At 44.2% G+C, this 20,462-nt stretch overlaps 1 long non-coding RNA gene across 1 annotated transcript in view; it reads left to right on the forward strand.

Annotated features, from left to right (window-relative positions):
* Nucleotides 1-9,546: 9,546 nt before the first annotated feature.
* Nucleotides 9,547-20,462, forward strand: part of LOC111556514 — a 77,295-nt gene continuing 66,379 nt past the window's right edge. The window contains exon 1 of the long non-coding RNA XR_006585729.1: nucleotides 9,547-10,143. This is a non-coding gene — a long non-coding RNA (uncharacterized LOC111556514). The remainder of the gene's footprint in view (nucleotides 10,144-20,462) is intronic.

Below are 20,462 nucleotides of genomic sequence, written 5' to 3' on the forward strand. Positions count from 1 at the left end.
CCACTGAACCTTGTAGATTACACTGTGTCCATGGACTAATTGGAGGGAGTTTAAGAAGAGAGTAGAAGTAGGGGGCATGGGTGGCTCAGTTCATTGAGCGTCCAGCTTTGGCTCAGGTCATGATCTCATGGTCCCTGAGTTTGAGTCCTGCACTGGGCTCTCTGCTGTCAGCACAGAGCCTCCCTCAGATCCTCTGTCCTCCTCTCTCTCTCTGCCCCTCCCCCACTTGTGCTTTCTCTCTCTCTCTCTCAAAAATAAGATAGGCTTTTTTTTTGCTTTTTTTTTTTTTTTTTTAGAACAGAGTAGTAATGATGAAAGGAATGGAAGAAAGATGCATGGAGAAAAGGTAAGGAGACACGCACTTATATGTATCATTCGGCAGCCTGACAACGAGCTAGGTCATATCCTTAAATGGAGGTGGAGGCTAAGAACTCTGTCTAAAGTAAAGAAGAGGCTACAGTGAGGGGCGGGAGGGTTACAGTGAATTGCATGGGTCAGTTCCCCCCAAGGTTTGAGATTCTTAATAAAGGAAATCTTTAAAATGCTGTTAAATATTTTTAAAAAACAAATTTGTTTTTTGTAAATAGCAGTATTGTAGATAGATCCTTAATTTTTTTTCTAATTTCCATTATAATTTTTTAATGTTTATTTATTTTGAGAGAGTACATGTAGGCAGGGGAGAAGCAGTGAGAGGGGGAGAGAGAGAATCCCAAGCAGGCTCCGTGCTCTCAGGGCAGAGCCTGATGTGGGGCTTGATCCTTTGAACCATGAGATCATGACCTGAGCCAAAATCAAAGGTCAAATGCCTAACAGACTGAGCCACCCAGGTGCTGCTGATTTCCATTAAAATCATTTTTTTAATTTTTGATATATTAATAATAATAACAGCAAAATTTTGAAAAGAAGATTTCTTTTTCAAGTGAGCCCCTTTTTATCCTAACTTGATGTTACAGAAAAGTTTCGAACGTATTCAGAGGTAGGATAGCAGGTCAGTCCTCACGTGTGCATCACCCAGTTTCAACCATTAGCCTCTATTTGCCAATCTTGCATTGTGTATCCCCCTCGTACTGGTTGTGGAGCTGTTATCTCACCTCCAAACCCACCCCTGCATGTTCTCTTTGAGATGCTGGGGGCTGGGGCTCTTCAAACCTCGTTCCAGTTTTGTGCACGGACTGCTGGACTCTGCCCATGGCAGGTGCTACAGGGAGACGGAGGCTGGAGGAGGAAGAGAGGACCTGCCTCTTCCTGTTTGCGTCCTGCTAATACCACCCTGCAGTGCCACTTTCCCCCAGTGGCAGTCCCTTCCCAGGGTGACAGTAGTATCTAGCTGTCATTTTTCTGACACTCACACAATAAACTTCCCCATTCTTCCCAAAGGCACCAGCCCCAGGAGGTCAGAGAACTCAGGTCCCCAGCCCTTCCTGGAGCTCAGACTCTGTGGTCTTCTCAGAGTTCTGTGTCCAGCTGAGTGGGGAGCTTCCTCCAAGCCTCTAGGTCTTGATAATTCCAACCCCTTCCCTTGTTTTCCAACCCGAGGGCAGTAACTGCTTCCTGCAGTGGCTACTTCCATGATCCCTTTGATTCTCTTCGCTTGTCAGCGACCTGGTTAATAATCCCTTATGTTAAATTTCCTGTTACAATAAATGGTGTGATTTCTGTCTCCATCATGACTGCTTTTTTCTGAAGTATTTAAAGAGCAAATTCAGGCATTATGCCATTTCATCTGTGATGTTTCAGGATGTATCCCCAGCTTAGGAACATTTCTAAAAGTTTACATAACCACCATGGCATTAACAAACTTAACAAAATTATTACAAAAATCTCATGATGCTATCTGAAAACTAGTTTGCATACGCATTTCTTTGATCTTCCTAGTGACTTCCGTGATCTTCATAAGCTTCACTCGCAGATATCCATGGGATGTAGGCAGGGGACAGAAACAAGCGACATGGGAGGATGGTTACTGCTCCAGGTGTAAATTTTGGAAGAACTAGAAAACTCCTTTAGTTGTTGCTTATATTAGGGCTCTACTTGGGGTAGAAGGGAGTCCTGGGAGAAGACAGGCACTTTAAGGGCAGAACAGGGGGCAGCGGGAGGCCCTGGGAATCAAATAGCAGGATGCAGGGGTGTTGGCCAAAGCCAAAGTCGCCTTTGGGCACTGCCTCGTCACCACAAGCCTGTCTGAAGAACCCGAGTGAAGGAAGTCTCTTCAGTTCACAACTTCGCCGAGAAACAAAGCTGGAAAGGGAGTCCAAGGATACGGAGAACAGTGACACGCATAAACAGAGTTGAACTGGATGCTTCGTTCAGTTCATTCCGTGATAGGAATGCTACTCCGGGCAGGGTGCACTCAGCTGGCTGGACCCTTTCTCCAGACACAAATCTTCATTGCTTTCCCAGGAGAAACATTGCCATGGCCAAATGGCAGTTTGCATAATGAGAGTTTCAGTGATTTATTTATCTTCCCAAGGTTGTCCAAACATAAGACACTTAATTGGACTTGTCTAAACACTGTCAGTCACCCGTAGCCTTGAAGACCCCCTTAGTCTGTGTTCAGAACATAACTAAAATTAACGACATGATAAGGATGGCAAAACTCTGATCTCTGGTAGAGGCAAAAGGGAAAGTTGTGAAAAATGATGGCACGTATCTCCTAGCTGTGCTGCATTACATTCTTGTTGTTGTTGTTTATTTATTTTTGAGAGAGAGAGACAGAGGATGAGCGGGGGAGGGGCAGAGAGAGAGGGAGACACAGAATCCGAAGCAGGCTCCAGGCTCTGTGCTTAAAGCTCAGAGCCTGACGCAGGGCCCGAACCTACGAACCAGGAGATGGTGACCTGAGCCACAGTTGGATGCTTAATAGACTGAGTCACCCAGGTGCCCCAGTGCTGCGTTATATTTCAGTTTCAAGGGAGGAGGTGAGAGTGGACCCACAGAGCAGAAAGACATAAGAAGACTGGTCATTTTTTTATGAATACTTACGGCCCTCTTGGGCCTCCAGGCATCCTCACAGCAGACTGGGCAAACTTGGGAGTGTAAAAAAATGGAGGCAGTTTTAGCCACTCAGTGCCAATCAACGCGAAACCATTAACTACAGTACTCTATTTTCATATTGTCATTTTCTCGTGTCAACATAGCTATTACTTACGTAGCTTGGTTAGAATAGTGCAGAATATGTCTCTTGACTTTGAAGTCCCAGGCTACCCCAGAATCTATTTCTTGGTGACTTTTCATGAATTTTATAGGTTCAGTAACTGTGCAAGCCCCTACTTTTGCAAATCAAGGTGGACTGTCTTTAATCCACCTACAGCGTTCACCAAAAGACCAGGAAAGGTGAAACCGACATTCTACTGCTCTGCTGCTTTTAGTGATAGGAACTAGTTAAGTCAAACTCCCTAGGATCTCAGTTTCTTCATCCGTGAAATGGAAACAAGTATGAACACTTGCCTTATTTTCCTTATAGGGATGTGACAGGAATGAATTGAAGTAGGGTTCTTTAAAAACAGGAAACAACTATGTATTTGGGACGTCTCCTCAAAAGTCTTAGCATTGCTTCTGCTTATTGACCTTAGGAAGTTCTTCAACCTTGCCTTGCCAAAATTTAGCCCAAGGAGTAATGAGATGGATTCCTTTTCCCATCTCTCTCAGAAGAAAGCTCTGGAAGAAAGGTACTAAATGGGAAAAGCTTCGTACGTCCTAGGTTCCTTCTAAAATTGTCACCAATCGTAGCAGCTGAAAAGTCTTCTGATCGGATCAGAACATGTGCACCATTCAGGTAAACATAATCCTTTAGCTCCAGGCAGCAACCACTGTCGGTTGAACTTGGTACCTTCTCAGCTGTGCGAGTTTTTCAACGTACAGGAGAAGCCAGCCTGAGTCCCTTTGCTGTTCTCGTGTAAGTCTGTCTGTTGCTTTCGCCTCTCCATAGCCCCAAAGCCCTGTTGGGGCTGGGTTGGAGCTGGGTTTCTGCATGCCTGCCCTTCAAACATTCCATCTCCCTATCTTAATTTCCCATATTCATCTCTCCTTGCAGCCAAAGTGGGTTAATGCAAACTAACCCGTTTTATGATGTAACTGGGTCGTGTTCTTTGACTTTAAGGCAGATGGCACTCCAGAGTCTTCTGTGTGCCGTGTCCGGATCTGAAAGCCTGATGGAATGGAATCTGTGGACTTTCAGTTTCATAGTGTTTGTTGATACATTACACCCACTGTGTCCTTTTTTTTTTTTTTAATTTTTATTATTTTTAGAGAGAGCGCAAAAAAGAGTGAGCAGTGGCAGGGCAGAGGGAGAGAGAATCCCCAGCAGGCTTCACACCCAGTGCAGAGCCCGACGTGGGGCTCGATCCCGCAACCTTGGGATCATGACCTGAGCTGAAATCAGACATCAGATGCTCAACCGACTGAGCCACCCAGGCACCCCTGGACGTGGCTTTTGATGGTCTTTGTGGTCACTACGTTATTAGCTAGTGGTGCTCTCTGGAAGCAGCACTGGGTTTCAGTTTTCATAAATGTATCACCAAAGGGCATGGAAACAGCCAAAAGCTCCAGAAAGATGGCTCAGTTTCACTTTCCAAATCTCAAGCAAACGCACCTAATTATTGAAACCTCATTCAGATCTAAAACCCCAGCTGCCAGAGGTTGTGGAAAACAGAGACTTCAGCTTTTCGATCTTGCCACAAAGCCCTGTCCTCCCTGTCAGCTCTCTTGACCCTTCAGCAGCATTTGACACGGCTGACTGCACCTTCTTTCTCGAAGTCCTTTTGCTTTGCTTCCGCGATCCAGGATTCTCCTCCATTTCCACCACCTTTCTGGACCTTCTGTTCTCAATCTCTTACAGTTTTCTTCCTCTGCCCTTTCCTTAAGGGATGGTATTCCTCATATTTATGAATCAGGCCCACTTTCTTTTCTGATCCTCTATGCTTTTTATTTTTAAAGATAATCTCACCTGTATCTTACTAACTATCCGTGTCTCCAGGTACCATCTATTTGCTCTTAACTCTCAAATTTACATTTCCAATGCACATGTCTCTTTTGAGTTTCAAACCTGTATAGCCAAGTCCCTACTGAAATTGTGAGTCCCAAAGGTAAAGCACATCCAACATGTCCTATTTTCTCTCAGAATGTGCCATTTCTCTGTGTGTGCATCATCCAAGGAGTAATCCAACCAGGACCTTCATGTTTCAGAGGATTCTGCTTTTTTTTTTTTTTTTTTTTTTACCTGGTGACTGGCTTCCAAGAGACAGGAAGCGGAAACCGCCAGGTCAATTAAGGGTGACATCTTACAAGATGTCTTACTGGTGCATCGTAACTTCTGCTAATTATGTTGCTCAGAATTCACCTAGATTCAATACAGTGGGAAAACTGACTACCTCATGACAGGGGAGTGGCAAGTTCATATCTGCCACAGTGAGATCAGAAATCAAATCCAGGCTCAAGTCACTGCAAACCCAGAGCACTTAACCGTGAAGCTGTTGCGCTTCATGTGTTCAGAAAACCACTCCGTTCACTTCTGGAAAATAATGGAAATAAGGGAATATCGGTTCTTCTCCATCATTGGCTAATTGCTCATTCACTTATTCATTCACTGGTCTTTGCAGCAAGCCCGAGCGTTGTTTGAGTGCACGCGATCACGAAGAGAGCAGACGAGTCGCCGGTCTGCTGGAGCTGGAGTCCAGTCTTTCACCATTCGCACAAATAGTTTCATTTTGAATCAGTGGCATCAGAATCGGTTGTTTGTAAGGGCAAGGCGTGATCAATTTTTGATCCTAAGGGATGCTGACATGAAGCTCTGCAGGGAAGTAAGTGAAGCATGACCCAATCGAAGTTTATAGCATCACAAAATATTTAGATCTCTTGGTGTGGCATGTATACAGGGGGAAGAGAGTACATTTTAAATATTTACAGCTGATAAATATTTTTTCATGCTATGACAGTACTTGACACACAGCAGCTTGTAGGAAAAAATGCTTGAATGCAGCACGCGAGTGAATTAATTTCACATTCTGTCCTGGGGTTAAACTGTGGCACCGGCTAAATGGCCAACAGTCGGCAGGCCGATTGCCAAAACAATCAATTGGATCACCGTGCAATCTAGTTGCCTCGTTAAGACAATCGAAACAATAACAACCAAATCAGATTGACTCTATGGAAATCTAATCAGTTGCCCGACGATCAGATATAATAGCTCTCCAATCAAATTAATTTTATTTTATTTGGTTTATTTAAGCGACATCGGCACAACTTTCGTGGGTTTCTGTTCTTTCCTCATACACAACATGACATAATCTTAGCATTTGGAGGGATTCCTAGAGACATCGGTTCTATACTTCTCCTATGGGAGGAAAGGGTAGGCAGTACAGCCACTGGGTAAATGTGGTCTCTCTCTGGAGTGCTCAGTGTTTATCTTCAGATTTGGAGGGTAATACATGTACATATTTAAACAGGTACAAATGTATCGTGGAATACGTATTAGTCGGGATAGATTAGATTATGCTCCGGTATCAAAAAAACTTCCGATCTCAGTGATTGAAGACAACAAAGCTTATTTCTCATTCCTGCAACAGGTCCCCAAGGGGCACCCCCACGAGGGGCAGCTGGGGCCTGTGTTCCACATTGTCCTCATCCCAGGATGCAGACCCATGGAACAGACTCTCTGTAGAACTTTGTGTATTGTCTTAGTGGAGGAAAATACAACTCATAAATCATGAACTAGATCTTGACATACTCACCTGTCATTTCCTTTCATAGACTTCATCGGCCAAAGAATGTCATATGGAGCCATCCATCTTCAGAGAGGGTCAGGGAGATGCAATTCTGCGGTGTCCCAGAAGCATTAGAAATATTTGGTGAACAATATTCATGTCTACCACGGAATTGCGTGCAAAGTTCTTACAAACTTTAGGATGATACACAAGACTTTGAAGAAGTTTCTTGAAACCTATGTGCACACACTAAAACGATTAAATACGAGAATCCTAGAAAATGATGCATGCTTGCCTGAAATGTCTTATTTTTTCTTAAAATATACGACACATAAATACATACATTTTATGAATATTATAGAATATATACATCACATATAAAATATGTAAGTATATATTTGTGCCCTTACCTTGTGATGTTGGTCTAAGGGGATTTCTATGAGAGTGGTTTCCTTTACTGGATTTTCTTATTGTCTGATATCCCTGCGTGCCTGGTCTTTGTGAGAATCTAAAGCCACCAGCAAAGCAATCTAAGTGAAAAATCTGTCAAGATGTTCTACAATTCTTCTACTGTTGTCTCTTCCACGTGTTATTTGGAAGCAATTTGCAAATGCACGTGACTTGCATTTCTTAAATATTTCAAAAGTTTTTACTTAGCTTTCCAGCATTCACTGTCTATTTTTAAATTTTTTTAAATGTTTATTTATTTTTGAGACAGAGAGAGCACGAGAGGGGGAGGGGCAGAGAGAGGGAGACAGAATCCGAAGCAGGCTCCCAGCTCTGAGCTGTCAGCACAGAACCTGATATGGGGCTCAAACGCACAGACCCCGAGATCATGACCTGAGCCAAAGTCAGATGCTAACCGAACCACCCAGGCGCCCCTCACTGTCTATGTTTAAATATTTCAAACATACAGATAAAAATCCATCCTTGCATATTTACCGCCTAATCAGTGTAGCTTTCATAGAAACAACAGCTCCATTTCCTTCTGTCGTCATAATCTATGCATTTAAAGAACATTTAATTAAATCATATAATTATAATAAGAAAAAAGGCACACACAGATTTGAGGATGGTACAACTCAAGTGTCAGTAACAGAAATAAAGGGCATGCTGGAGAGGACACAGGCCACTGGCCTTAACCATTCCTGTACATCAGATAGTACATTTTAAATAACAAATTACCAAATGGAGAGTACCTGCTGATGATTAGGAAAGTGATTAGTTAAATGAACTTGTACTAAACTTTGGTGGAAAAGTTTAGGAGTGCTATCCAGGATCTTCATATTGTAATTAATGATCCTAAAACCCACAGGCTGTGAACTACTTAGATTCATTCATTCATTCATTCATTCATTCATTCATTCATTTATTAGTTTGTTCATTGGTCCATTCAGAGGCAGTATAGTATAATATAAGAGCATGGATGCTGGCATCAGATTTTGTGGGGTTGAATTCCAGTTGTGCTATGTGAGTTATGGCCAATTTCTTTGCTTCTCTTTTTCTCAGTTTCCCCAACTGTAAAATGGAGGAGAACAGGACTTACCTCATAGGGTTGTTGTGACGATTGAATGAAATAATGGGTGTAAGTTGTGTAAATGTTAAATTTTTTTTCAAGTTGATTAATTTTGAGAGAGAGACAGCAGGGGGGGAAGAGCAGAGAGAGGGAGAGAGGGAGATTCCCAGGCAGGCTCTGCGCTGACATGGGGCTTGAACTCATGAACCACGAGATCATGATCTGAGCGGAAATCAAGAGTCAGAGGCTTAACTGACTGAGCCACCCAGGCGCCCTTGGAAATGTTAACTTAAGATAAACGCACTCATTTGACGCACTCATTTGACGAGTAGTTGCTGAGCACATACCACGGGGCCTGTATTGCCTTAGCTGTTGGAGAAAGGAAGGTGAACAATCGATAACACAGTTAGTTCTCTTGAGTAGTTGATACTTCTAATGTGAGAAGACCAGTATTACACAGTAGGCTTTGAAACAATTAGATACAACTTGCTTACTTTCTGTGAGGAAGTACAGGGTGATAGGAATGGGCCTTTCTATATTCTCAGGGATCGGTAGAGTCTGACACATGCTAGGTGCTCAAGAAATTATTTCTGGAATTAATGAATAAATAATGACTTACCCGAAGAATAATTCCCATTTAGTGGATGACAAAGTACTAAAACTGAAGTCATCTAATTTCTAATGTTTCCGAAATAATTTTTTAAGTTTATTTGTTTTGAGAGAGACGGAGTGCAAGCTTGGGAGGGGAAGAAAGAGAGAGAGAGAGAGAGAGAGAGAGAGAGAGAGAGAGAGAGAATCCCAGGCAGGCTCTGCAGAATCAACACAGAACCTGATGTGGGGCTCAAACTCACAAAGCCGTGGGATCATGACCTGAGATGAAATCAAGAGTCGGTCGCTTAACCGACTGAGCCACCCAGGTCCCCCCCCCCCCGCCCAGTGTTTCTAGTTCACTCAGATGCCTTCTGTGAACAGGTTTCCTAAGATGTGAACATAGATGGCCAGGTTCAGAATTCTAACTTCTGTGTCATGATTACCAGCACTTCTATGTTTATCAAGTTAGGAAAAATGCCAATAGAATATCATACATTTGAGCCACTGTTTTTATATTCTTCAAAAGGAGTTTCTTGGGGCGCCTGGGTGGCACAGTCGGTTAAGCGTCCGACTTCAGCCAGGTCACGATCTCACGGTCTGTGAGTTCGAGCCCTGCGTCGGGCTCTGGGCTGATGGCTCAGAGCCTGGAGCCTGTTTCCGATTCTGTGTCTCCCTCTCTCTCTGCCCCTCCCCCATTCATGCTCTGTCTCTCTCTGTCCCAAAAATAAATAAACGTTGAAAAAAAAATTTTTTTTAAAAAAGGAGTTTCTTTATTGGTAGAGGTTTAGTCTTTTGAAATTTGGTATCTTTTGACTAGCAAGGGATGTGATTGAATTGGTAAATCAGTGCTAAAAAGTAAAATGTTTTATCGCTCCCAAACCTAACCGAACAGACCCACCACTTAGCGCACCTCTGAGGCGTCTCTAACTTTGATGACAAACACCTGTAGGAACACGTGGGCTCTGCAGCCCTCCCCATGGGGGACAGGGGTCGGGATGCACCATTCTGGGAGACTCAGGTTCAGCTGAGGGGTTACCACCTGTAAACACCGGACAAAAAGTTTTAAACAGACAGATAGAACCTTTCTCCAGGTATAGTTCGTGTTCCCCTGACTTCTTAGTCTGAAAGGCAGTGTGTCCGGTTTAGCATGATTGATGACAGCTCAAGAAATCTCCCCCATGGAAATTGTAGAGAGTGGGCAGCCCCAAACTGTTTCCGTCTGCTTTTACTGCTCTCACCTGTGAGAGCTTCTCAGCTGTGTAAGTTGGACGTGACCGACAAGGGCCAAACCTGTTTCCGCATCTATGTTTATAGGAACCCCCTTATCTGCTAAGGGTAAGTGCACTTTCGGACACCACGGGGCAGAACGATATTTGCAGTGCTTCGTGTCTAGTTTTCTGTGGGCACCCATGGAGGTGGGTGGTTGGCACTATTCAGCTGTTCCGGCTGTTGACAATTCACATGGATAATTAAGCCTTCAAAACTCCATTTCGCTTGTCTCACAGAGTCCCCTGTTGTCCTCTCAAGGTCTGAACCACATCTCTCCTTCCTCGACTTATTCTCTGTATCCCTCTTCCTCAATCCCTCTCTCTTCCCTTCTCACTGCCTCCCTCGCTCCTTCTCCCTCTCAGCGCTTTTCTGTTTCTTCTCTTTCTCTCCTTCTGCTCTTCTTTCGCCTTTCTCTCTTCCTCCCTCCTTCTGCAACCTTTGTCCGCCTTTGCAAGATCATGCTTCTCTTTCCCCGTCGGCAGAAACCTACATATGTAGCGTCTCATCTTTGTCCGCCGCTGCCCCACAGGTGAAGTCACGGAGTTTCTCTGAGGTGTGCCTCCTACACCTGTCAGCTCTTTAGGACCTCAGATCTGGAGATACAGTGATGCCTGTTTAAGGACTAACTGGCAAGAACTCAACAGCTTGCCGAAGAGCTCTCTTGAAGAGAATGCAGTCGATGGTGTGCAGAAGCCCGCGAGGTTGTAGAATTCCCAACTAGCATCCCAAACTGTTGGGCCGACACAAGGACAATCAGAGAAGCCTGATTTAAAGTCAGCAAAGTAAAAACACAGTATTGGATCTGGGAAGAGTTGATGATAGCTCAACTAAGCATTACAAAGTGGGTTTGAAACTTCCTGTGGGAGCCCTGGGTTGGCCTGTCTTCCCACTCTGTGGACTGTGTGCCAGCAAATACATCTCCTTTTCATTTGTCAGCATCCTGCTTCTTGTTAGAGACTGGGATTCCCGGCAGTGGGAGAGACCAGCGCTATGCACATCCTGTGCTCCCGCACCATCTCTGCACACATGCTTCGGAGATGCCGCTTGTTGTCCCAGCTACCTGGGCGGTGGCTGGGTCCGTTGCAGGGGCAGGTGGTGCCTGAGGACAAGTCCCTATCTTTCCCTGAGGCAGCTCCCCCATGATGTCTCCCTCCCCTCCCCTCCCCCCATATTCTTTGTTTTGGACCATTTCCTTTCTCCCTGAGCTTGCCTGGGCGACCACCCCTTTCATAGAACCAAATAGTTAAGCTTTAGGGGGTTCTGTTCCTCTTGCAGGGGAGTGGTACTTGAGGGGACATGAAGGAATGCTGGAAATGATCTCTATTTCGGTCTGAGTGGTAGTTAAGTGAGGGTGTGCATATGTAAATAGTCATTGAGCTATACATTTAAGATTGTACATTTCAATGCGTGTAGGTTATGCCATAAAACAAAAAGTAGAGGAAATCTAGAACTGGCAGATCTGGGTTTGAATCCCCTTAGGGTTGTGTGACCTCTGACTCTTGCCAAGCCTACATTTACCCCTGTAAACAAACGTAGATACGGTACCTGTCACATTGGTAGCTGAGCACATGATGGGAAATAAAACACACTCAGCAGCATGTGAAGTGCTTGGTACAGGATTAGTGCTCAATAATGGATTGCAAATATCATCATGGTTGGAGAAAATTATTCTCCGAACATGATAACACATGCAAACGTTTTGGGTTAACACCTCTCCCGACATGTTGGAGCATCTGAACACCATCTTTCAAGGCCTTAACTCAAAGGTGAGACTACAAGTGGGAATTTTAGGCACCGAGGCAGGCTAACAGAAGAAAATTCTTGGGCAAGGAGCCCGAACGTGCTCTTTAAACCACACCAGCAGGGCAGCCCCAGTCACCTGGCCGGACCGCACAGGTCTTACCTGTGATCACACCCATTACAGCCACGTGTCTTGAGTCCTGGAGGCAAATTCTGATGAATTCATTTCTGGCAAATAAACTCCACTCATATGCAAAATGTAAACGTCTGATCTATGCACCCTGACACCAATGCTGAGAAACGCAGCTATGACTAATAGCGTTATTTCCGCTCAGCCCTGGAAAATCGGAGCCTTCCTGATTCTTTTTCTGCCATTATTAAAATCTGTTTTACTATGACCAGGAAATGGAGGAGACCCCTGGTATTTATTGCTGACCTCTACTTTGCTTGAAACTACTTAGACATCCATAGAACTACAGAGTTCTAGAGCCCTGGGAAGTCTTTAGCGTTAGCTTCATTGCTTTACAGATGAAGCAGGAGGAGAAGTAACTTGCACGAAGTTCATTCATCTTCAATAAGGATTTATTCAGTGACCATGTGCCAGGATTTGCGGTAGAGACCGGATTACATAAGCTGGCGTGGAAAATTTCTTCTAGCTGTCTTCCAGAGCTCTCCCGAGCCAGACTGTCACTCAGATCAGTGCTGCCTGAGATGCACTGGTGCTTCGGTAGAACAGTAATCTAGACTCCAGGCTAAGTTAAATCATCAAGGGAGAAGCGGGGTCACTGCCAGCTGGCATTGCAGACACACAGGCTTTTTTGTACACAGGTAAGTGTCTATGGCCTGAGCGGGGTAGGGGGACGCCCTCTTCACGGTTGCTTCCCTGCCTCCCTCTCATCACAGAGCTCTTTGGGGCATCGCCTTTGTTTCTTGACTTCCTGAGGTTTAGGTTACTCTGTATAGTCATTCCATTTGGAGGTCACCCACCTAAATGTGCCAGAGAGAGAAAACGGAACACACAAGGGGACCGGCCCTAGTCTCCACACTCCCTGCACCATGGCCCTGAAGCATTGACTGTGGGGCATCAAACCTCATGCCTTTAGACAAGTAACCTAAGCTAGTGAAGGGCAGGTACACGGCACCAGCATGTCAAGGGCTGTGGCAAACCAGAGAGAATGCAAGCTGCCTAGAGGGACAGTCTGTCACCACTCGGCTCAGAAAGTTTTTCCATGGAAATTACAGACTCAGCATTGTCACATCTTCAGATTTTTCAAGATAAGTCAGGAATTTTGATGTTTCCCAGGTTTTTGAAATCATCCTGTGGGTCAAATAAGAACCAGTAGTCGGCTTCTGGGACAGGCAGGAGGCAAAAGAAGAGGACCCTGGAAAACCTAATATGGAGTTCAGACTTGATCCTACAACGCAGGGATGCAAAATGGTACAGCCCATTTGGAACACAGCTTGGTAGTTACTTATAAAGTTAAATACCCGTTTGTCATATAGCCCAGAAATGCCACTCCCAGGTATTTACCCAAATAGAATGAAAACTTACTTTCACACGCACACACAAAACTGAGTTTTTACACCAGCTTTTTCTTATTCACAAGGAAAGATCTGTTCTATGTTTTGAATGCCGTGGTGGTTACGTCACTAGGTGCGTTTGTCAAAATCGCGCATTCTAAAGAGTGATTTTTACTGTATGGAAATGACTCTTTAGTTCAAAGAACTACGGGAAACCATTGGAGGGTTTTCAGCAGGAGAGAAACACTGTCGGCTCTGTGTTTCCGAAGGGTCACTCTGACGGGGGGGGGGGGGGGACGGCAAGAATGAAAATGGGAGCCACAGAGACGTGGATAGCAGTGGACTACGTGAGAGGTGACAGCAGCTTGGACAGTGCTGGCAAAAGTAGGGGTAGAAGAAAGTGAGGATTTGAGACTCACTTAGAAAACAGAATCAGCAGGGCTCAGTAATTCATTAGATATGGGGAATGGGAAAGAGGGAGGTGTCAAGAATAATGCTGGGGAATTTGGCTTAGGGGCAACTGCATGGACAGAGGTATCGTTTGCCATAAATGAGTAGCACTTTTGGGGAGGAGGAGCCCGCCCTGGGAAGCACACGGTGCAAGGACATAGGAGATGACAGTGCACTGTCTACACTGGGAGTATGCTTCATGTTTTCATTTGTGTGGTGAGTTTGTTCTGTTTTATTTTAGCCAGGTAACCTCACTGCCTTCTTCTCGAGTCCTCTTCGCAGCCATGACCCAAGATCATCTTGAGAGTTACCTTTGAGACTTAATGTTCTGTAGCATCCGAATACTTTCAACTTGGTGCTGCCATTTGGCTGGTTAAGACATCGTGTCTATTCAATTTATGCAGGTACAGCTATATGATCAAGATAGTTATTAGATTAGAGGGCGGAACATTCCGCATTCGGGCTATCATTTCCAAGGCAATGAGAGATATAGCAAAAAAAAAATTTTTTTCAAAGAAAAATTGGTATGCAAGTCCTAGAATAGACAGCACTGTCTCCCTCATAGAATCTTTAGCACCTGCACATGAATGTGGCTTGGGTGGTTTGGCCTGGACAGAAGAACAATGGGCTTCCCCATTCTCCTTTGCTTGGTCAGCCCCTTCCGTTCCCTGGCCTAGATAAAGCTCGAGTTTGTATCTCCGGCCAAACCACCTTCGGCTGTTTTCACGTGGCCCCAATTCCGTGTGGTCTGGCCTGGCAAAGAGAAACCTAATCTGAATTAGTGTGGTTCATGGGCTGGAGATGGTAGGTTTCTTTCAGAACCTTCAGAACTCCCAATGAATGTTATGTCATCGATCCCAAAACATTCTTGTGATGGTAATTGGAAATTCTTGCCTGTATTTATGATAGGGAAGCTGGAATAAAGAGACATTCATTCCAGACAAATCAGCTTAGATTCTAAATGGCAGAGTATTGGTTCCTTACTCTTCCTAAAACATCTTACCCTTGCGATAGAGACGTGTTGCAACTTTATGGGCTTTCTAAACGTCAAATTCAGTGAAACTGCTTCTTAATGGGTGGGTTTATGAGATGGTTTTGATGTTCTTTATGACCGTCCATGTTTTCTGGTTTTCCTGTAATAAGCATGTGTTACCTTTATAATTGGGAAGAACATGAAAGGAACTTATTAAACACAGTGTGCACAGTATGAAACCTTTTTTAAAGAAGAATGTACATATGAGATTATACATCCAAATGTTAATAGCACTCATCCTGTCTGGGAATATGGGCAATTTTTCTGTTTTTCCTAGTGCTTTGTATTTTTCCTCTTTTTTTTTTTTCTAAGAATCCACATTACTTCTGTAATCAGAAAAAAAAAAAAACCTATTCTTTAAAAAAACGTCATGCAGGGGCACCTGGGTGGCTCAGTGAGTTAAGCGTTTGACTTCGGCTCAGGTCATGATCTCCCAGTTCATGAGTTTGAGCCCCTCACTGGGCTCTGTGCTGACATCTCAGAGCCTGCTTCCAATTCTGTGTCTTTGCTCTCTCTGCCCCTCCTTTGCTCACACTCTGTCTCTCTCTCAAAAATAAACATTAAAAAAAAAATGCCATGCAGCCTTCTTCTCCTCAGTTAATGTAGTAGAAACCGTGAGGATGAGGAAATCGGGCTTTCAGTTCTGACTGGAAAGTACCTAGCTTAGTGACTCGAGGCAAGATTCATCCAGTGCAATGACCCCTTTCCATGGCTTTAAAGAGAGGCCATAATATTAGTGCAGCCTCCCTCCCTCCCATCAGTGTCAGGTCCCAATGAGCTGATGCATGTGGGGGCACTTGGAAGGAAGATACTGAGCTGGGTGCCATTGTTGGTCCTGCTGGCCCACAGATACTGTGTTCAATATTACTACGGGAACATGTTGTAATTCAGAGGCACATTATTTTTATTTTGAGGGAAATGGCTAAATCAGTTATTAAACCAATCTCCTATACTTTGGCACTTCCTGCACCGGCTGATGTCATGGCAGAGTGGAAAGCGGAGGAGGTTTGTCCCTATGTGCCTGGGCGTCCTGCTGCCATCCAGGGTCGGGGCAGAGGGATCTGGCCAAGAGCCCGTGGGGTGCGGGAGGCCGGGGTGCCGCCAGCTCTAGGACAGGGCTGGCCCCCCATTGGCCGGGCAGAAGCCCAGCTTGAACAAGGATTCTAGGAAAGCCGCAGAAGCTGCCCCTCTGAGTCTTGTTGGCTGCCATGCCTGAATCTTCCACAGACAGTCAGACCCTCTGACCAGCGAAGCCCAACTCTTGGCTGCACGCTGATAGAAAATCTATGGCTGAGTAAGACGGCTCCATCAAGAGATGGAGAACTAAAACGTTGTTCTCTTCCGGTTAAAAGTCATGTAATTAGCAGTGTTCAGTCAAATAGTTTTATGGCCACAATGATTGACACAGATTCTCTAGAAGAAGGAAGAAAAATGACCTGGAAAGAACAGCTTAGAGATCAACCTGTTCAAATAGAAGAGATTTCATATATATGATTGGCAAGATTTATATTTCTTCAAATCTGTAGTTTTACTGAGCCCAGTTCGTTAAGCATTTGACTCTTGTTTTGGGCTCAGGTCATGATCTTGTGGTTCATGGGTTTGAGCCCTGTGTTGGGCTCTGCCCTGGAGGTGTGGAGCCTGCTTGGGATTCTCTCTCTTTCACTCCCTCTCTGCCTTTCCCTGTTCGTTCTCTCCCCCCCTCTCTCTCTCTCTGTCTATCTCAAAATGAATAAACTTTAAAAAATATTCTCTTGATATTTCTCTCTGTCTCCCCAGGGATATAAATAGGAATTACATAGTCTGAAAATTCAACTGATTTCAAGTTTCTTCTGCAGCCAAGCACTAGTGAAAGAGGGGAACACTGTTTTCAAAAGCTTATATTATGATGCCCCTTTTGTTAAGACTTCTTTATTGTTAAATGATTGGTGGATCTAAGGGTCCTTGAATTGCTTTTCTGTATTATACCTGGTTTATTATTCCATACCCCTAAAAGAAAAGCAAGCATTTCCCACACTTTCCAAGTAATTTTAGGAATTGTCCTATGGTTAGAAAAGACAAACAAAGCTTAAGCTTCTGGATATTAAAACTGAATGTTGGAAAACAGCTTGAGGTAATTTGATTGCTTAAATTTAATCGATTACTTACTTTAATTACAGTGTTCTCCTTTTAAAAATCAGTGTGACTGAGAAGGACTGCATTTAAGGCAGCCCAGAGAGGTGGCCAGCTCTCTTACTTCTGTAGCACGATATGAATGAGGATGGTCCTATTGACTCAGGCTCCAAAGCTGAGGGCAGAAGGTGCTAGAGTATCAGTAAGACTTGCTAAGAACTTGGAACGAGTTTTGCCACCTATAGCATATCACCCACCCTCACCTACACACAAAAAAGGCAATAGCAATGCTGTGAGGTTAGTGAGAGAGGATTCCCCTGAGCAGAATATTTCCGCCCCTCTTCCTACTCAAATCGAGTGTGTGATAGGAGCTGGGAAAGGGTTGAAGATATGGGATGTTGACTACTCACCTCCAAACTAGTTGCTTACATAACTACAGAAACCCAAGATGGCCATGGATTCAGAGAGAACTCTCAGGGAAGTTTGACAAGTGTTGTCTGGAGTTGGCAGGGCACAGAGCCTGCAAAGTCTGAAGGGGAAATATTGATAGACTTGTCCCCAGTGTAGGGTGAAGAGAGAGGCCAAAGGGACAGCAAATAACACTTCCATCTGTTGCAGGCAGGGGTGGGTGTCACCCTCTCCTCTGTAGGTCAGGGAGGACATCTCAGATAAAATCCAGGCTCTGGTTGCCTTGAAAGGACCCCACCCAAAGGGTCTGCCCATAGGGACTAGACAAACCGGCAGAGACTGATGGGTCAGCTGTCCTATAGGAGCTAAGGGGATCGTGAGTGGTCAGCTAGGGGATATTACTCTCTTCAGGGAGATGTCTCCAGCAAGGAGGTCTCCAAAAACCAACAAAAGTGATGTAAGAAAGAAAAAGCCATTGTTTGTCAAGTAGTGGACGCCATGACCATATTGGTCCGATGCTGGTCAAATACAGCTTTTTGCCTCTCTGCCCCTCCTCCCTCTCCTTGCCCTAGTTCTGGAGTAGTTAGAAGCAGCAGAGTAAGTTGAGGAGAGGGTGTTTTAGGGTAAGTAAGGAACTGGTCCATACCCACCTCCCTTCCTTAATTCAAGTATTTGAGTTCGGGTCAGGCCTGAACGGGGGAGGAGGTGCGCTTTGAAAATATACGGGAGATTGAAGTTTTGTGTTAGATGAACTGGACTTTTTAATATTTGAAAATGAGAAATCCTTGATATCTGACAGACTGAAAAAGATAAGGGGTTCCATGACGCTCTAGCCCCTGAGCAAGGATTCCAGAGAAAGGTGTCTTTGCGCACTGCATGCGGTGTTGGTACTCGGTGTGTAAAAATAGTTGCTTTATTTCTGTAACACAACTGAACTGACCTCTATCTTTGATAACCCGATCTAACCTATCTCTGGAGTTGAAGAGCTCCTGTCTTCTGCTCACTCTGCAGAGATTTTGATGGGAAGAGCTGTGTAGATAGTCAGCTTAAGAACATAGAATCCAGAGGGGCATGCTTGAATGTAGGATATGCATTTTCTAGTCAGCGAGCAAATCACTTAACCTTTTTAAGCCTCAGTTCCTAACTCTGTAAAATAAGAATAGTGATGCTTGACCATGCATCTCACAGAATTGCTATGAGGAGCGAATCAGAGAGTGGACAGGTTAGATTTATGTGGACCGGACTCTGGAATGAGTTCCTAAAATGACCCCAGTTTCAGGAGCTGCAGAAGCTTTGACGCTAAGTGACTGACATATCCCAGAGGGCACCCCATGGTTGATGAACTGTTTTTCTTCCCTTTATTGAATATCTCAATGTAAAGTCTGTGGCAGAATAGGTCAAAATACCGGTTATGACTTAATTAACTTAAATGTGTGTCTATATGACATTTAGGTTAGTATGATGATTATCCCTATGGGCTTATTTGTTTTTATAGCTATGCACACTTTTCATTCTTGAGAACCCCAAGGAACAAAATGTTATTGGCATCCTCTCCAGCAACAAAGAACAGCTGCATCTGTTTGGGACATTTCCCAGGCCGCTCCTTCCTCCATGTGTGATGGATACCGTTGATCTGTCGACCCAGCCCTGAAGAGGGAGCTTGGATTCTCACCAGCCTCCTTTGCCAACACTCATGCAGCTGCTGGGTATGCCAGGTGGGTACTCTACTGGGTTTTACAACCCACGGCGGTGGCCCTAGGTGAAGAGAGCTCCACCTGCCCTGGGCCTTTCCTCTAAAGGACACAGGGGTGACACGGAGCCACAGTGGAGGGAAGTCCTGGAACATCCCTGCTTCTACAAGCACTGATCTCATTCCGACAACCGCCGCCATATATAAAGGGATCAGACTGTTAAAGCTGGAAGAGTCTTCAGAGAGTTGAGTGGGTCTCCACTCTGGCTGCCTGCTAGAATCTCCTGAGGAGATTTTGAAAAAACTTGATGCCCTACTCAGCCTCGATTCTGATACTCTGATTTAACTGAATTGGAACAGGGTTCTGGCAGTTGGTGCTTTATAGACTCTCTCCAGGGTTGAGAACCATTAACGTCAGGACTGGAACCACTGTCTCAATTCTTCATTCAGATAATTGAAGATAACATGGCTTTGGACTTAGACATCTTTGAATTTTGAATTCTGCCTCATTTACTCATTAATGAAGGCCTTGAACAAACTCTTGAAATTCTCAATTTCCTTGCTCATAAAGGGGAAAAATGACACTCAGAACGTTTTGGGAGAAATTAAGTGTGAAGGCTTATGTCTGTTTTCTGCACTCATTGTAAGCAACTTGAAGATAGAGACCATCTGATAATAAAAATAACATTTAATTGAGCAACTCCTATTTGTCAGGCATGGCAAGTACAACATTTAAATTATCTCACTTAAGACTCACAAAACAACTGTATATAAGTTAAAGAACAATTTCATGCAATGAAGCAAATAAGACAAAGATAAGTTAACTGTGTATGCCCAGGATCTCACAGGCTACAGCAAAGCCAGGGTTTGAACTCAGATCTTTCTGACTCCAGAGTTTGTCGTCTTAATCAATGCACTTTAATCTGTAATATCTCCCTAGCCTGTGCTAAGTGTTGTTTCCCTTTCCTGTAGCACAGTGCCTGCCACATGGAAGGTATTCAATAAATATGCAATAAATGGATAAAAATTAAAATATGTAAATGAGTAAGTACCTAGCTCATGGTAGATAATCAGTTAATGTTATTACTCTGTTGATCAGTCTTCTCTGCTAACACTATCAGATAAAAAGGTTTTACCTTCGACAGAAGCTATAAGCAATAAGAAAATTATAATGTGCCTTCTGTTATTGCCATGACAAAATGAGAAAGTAGGCTAGCAACAGATCAATCCCATTCTTTCATATACTGTTAGGCAGGATATGATTTTAACTTGGAGCATGTTGATAGCTCAGATCAGAAAAGCAAACATCAATTCACGTGAGTTTTAGAGTCCCATTAATCCTCCAAATTGTTATTTGGACACTAGCTGTCAGCATATTTTATGTAGTTCCTACATGTATTCTGAACACAGCTGTGCTAAAACTCTGAGGGCTTA

The sequence above is a fragment of the Felis catus genome, chromosome A1, assembly GCF_018350175.1.
Source record: "Felis catus isolate Fca126 chromosome A1, F.catus_Fca126_mat1.0, whole genome shotgun sequence".
NCBI classification, from domain to species: Eukaryota; Metazoa; Chordata; class Mammalia; order Carnivora; family Felidae; genus Felis; species Felis catus.